The sequence below is a fragment of the Nicotiana attenuata genome, unplaced genomic scaffold (assembly GCF_001879085.1).
Source record: "Nicotiana attenuata strain UT unplaced genomic scaffold, NIATTr2, whole genome shotgun sequence".
In the NCBI taxonomy this organism is placed as follows: Eukaryota; Viridiplantae; Streptophyta; class Magnoliopsida; order Solanales; family Solanaceae; genus Nicotiana; species Nicotiana attenuata.
The window spans coordinates 4,228-6,434 of NW_017686146.1; the positions used below are offsets into that span (position 1 = coordinate 4,228).

At 36.3% G+C, this 2,207-nt stretch overlaps 1 long non-coding RNA gene across 1 annotated transcript; it reads right to left on the minus strand.

The window, feature by feature from the left end:
- Window positions 1-573: 573 nt before the first annotated feature.
- On the minus strand, window positions 574-1,639 carry LOC109222190. Its single transcript, XR_002067367.1, has 2 exons — window positions 1,478-1,639; window positions 574-892 (listed from the first exon to the last, which is right to left on the minus strand). It is a non-coding gene; the product is annotated as an uncharacterized LOC109222190 (long non-coding RNA).
- Between the last annotated feature and the right edge of the window lie 568 nt (window positions 1,640-2,207).

Below are 2,207 nucleotides of genomic sequence, written 5' to 3' on the forward strand. Positions count from 1 at the left end.
ATGAAGAGAATTCAAGCCAAGGGGAAGATTTGTTATTTTGTGGCTTGAATTATTTCCTTGTATTTTTAGGAAACCCATAATCCCTATAGGTTTAGGAAAACCCGTTGTCCTAATAGATTTGGAAAAGGAAAAGCTATTGTCCTAGTCAAATTGGGAAACCTTTCTCTTATAGGTTTGGGACCTTTTGGGATCTATATATAGGGGTTGTAGTTGGGGATTCTATAGATTGTATTGTGCTTTTCTTCTCATTCATAGTGGAAAACTCTCTCTGCTTTTGCCCCGAGGGCTTAGCCGAACCTCGTTAAATCCTTGTATTGATTTTTCTTCTATATTTTCTTTGTGTGTGATTGTGTGCTTAACCCACGATATTCTGCAACAAAGTCGTTATAGCACATTTTGTGCCTAGCATATACAAATGCTCCATACATTTCTTTCTTCTTCAAACTTTCAGTATTCGAAGTTGAGTACAAAAAACATTGATTTATTTTTACCCATCTTTTATGAATTAACAAAAAGTTAAACTAAAAAGAATGATAATCCATCCAAAAACGGACTTATTTTGCAAAAATTAAATATGTTAAAAGTTGAAGCTTTCTCACAGTATAAAGATTGTGGAAAAGTGCTTTAAATGTGTCATAAAATTGTTCTACATCAGCTATGGTTGATAAAACATCTCTAAGCAACTGTATCCACAGCGCTTTGCACAAAATTAGAAACTAAGAGAAAGGAGGTTACAGTTCTCAGATAGCTGAATAACTGCATTTATTTGCTTATGATATGACATGAAGATTAGCTTTTAAGGTACATTCACAGCATCCAACCTGGGACTATGCCACTGATGTTCTGGCCACTGGTTACACCTGTTATTTGGCTTGAACTTGCTGGATCATACCTATCATCAAAGGAAAATAAGCCTTAGTCTATCCCCATTCGAAGTCGGGAATATATGATATAGGTAGATCCAGAATTTTAAGTTAGTGGATATAGAGTACCATTTCACGCATTATTTTGTTGATCTTTTCTCAACAAAATAATTCTAGTGGAAGATAGTGAATGTGCTTTGCATACCTATTTCCCATATATATCAGTCCCAGCATATAGTTGAAAATACTACTTCTCTTCCATTTTACGTGACTCTATCTTTTTCAGCTAGTTCAGAAAACAATGACACACTTTTATATTTAAATATAATTTACTTTGGAGTACTGCTCATTTTTACGTTGTTAATCACATGATTTTGTAGCTATAGAAATTTCGTTATTGAAATTCTTATCCAGTTAATCATCTTCACGTAAAATGAAAAAGAGGGAGTACAATTAGGCTATGTTGCTCGGACTCTCCGAAGATGTCGTCGGGTGCGTGTCGGATACTCCAAAGCAGTGTATTTTTGGAGAATCCGACACGGGTGCGGCAACATTTTGGAGAGTTCGCGCAACATAGCAATTAGGAGTAATAACTAATAAAATTAGAATCTCACCCTATTTGCAAGGTGGAGTTGCATTCTAGAGGTTGGAAAAAACCCTGAGTTTGAGGATGCTGCTGGCTGTAAGCGCCACTTTGCTCACCACCTCCCCAGGATTGTTGAAGGTTGTTTTCAGCATAAATTTCTTCCAGCTATATATAAAAGTTTAATCATTGCAACATGATTTATAGGATCCATCCATAAGATATGAAATTAGATCTAAGATATAACTAATGAAGTATTTAGAAAATGAATATAATTTATATTTGCGGCGTATACAAAAATACTTGAGCCGGGGTCTTTCGGAAACAGCCACTCTACCTTCACAAGGTAGGGGTAAGGATTGGATACATATTACCTTCCCTAGACTGTACTTTTGGAAATATACTGGTATGTAGTTGTTGTCGTTGTTATAAGAAAAACGAAGAAAAAAAGGAAAAATATGCACGAACAATGTTTACATTACTAGTGCAATTAACCTACTGGTAGAGATTGTATACCTTAATTTTGAGGTTAAAGATTTCGCTTATTATGAGCAATGACCCAGTAGTAATGTAGTTATCTTTTATGTATATGTTACAATAGTACGTAGCACGGTGGTAAATGCATGACTGCCCGACCGGTCATAGCTCGGTGGTAAATGTGTAACTGCCCAACCGGCCGTAGCTCGGTGGTAAATGCACGACTATCCGATCGGCCGTAGCTCGATGGTAAATGAATATGCATGACTGCCCAACCGGTGGTA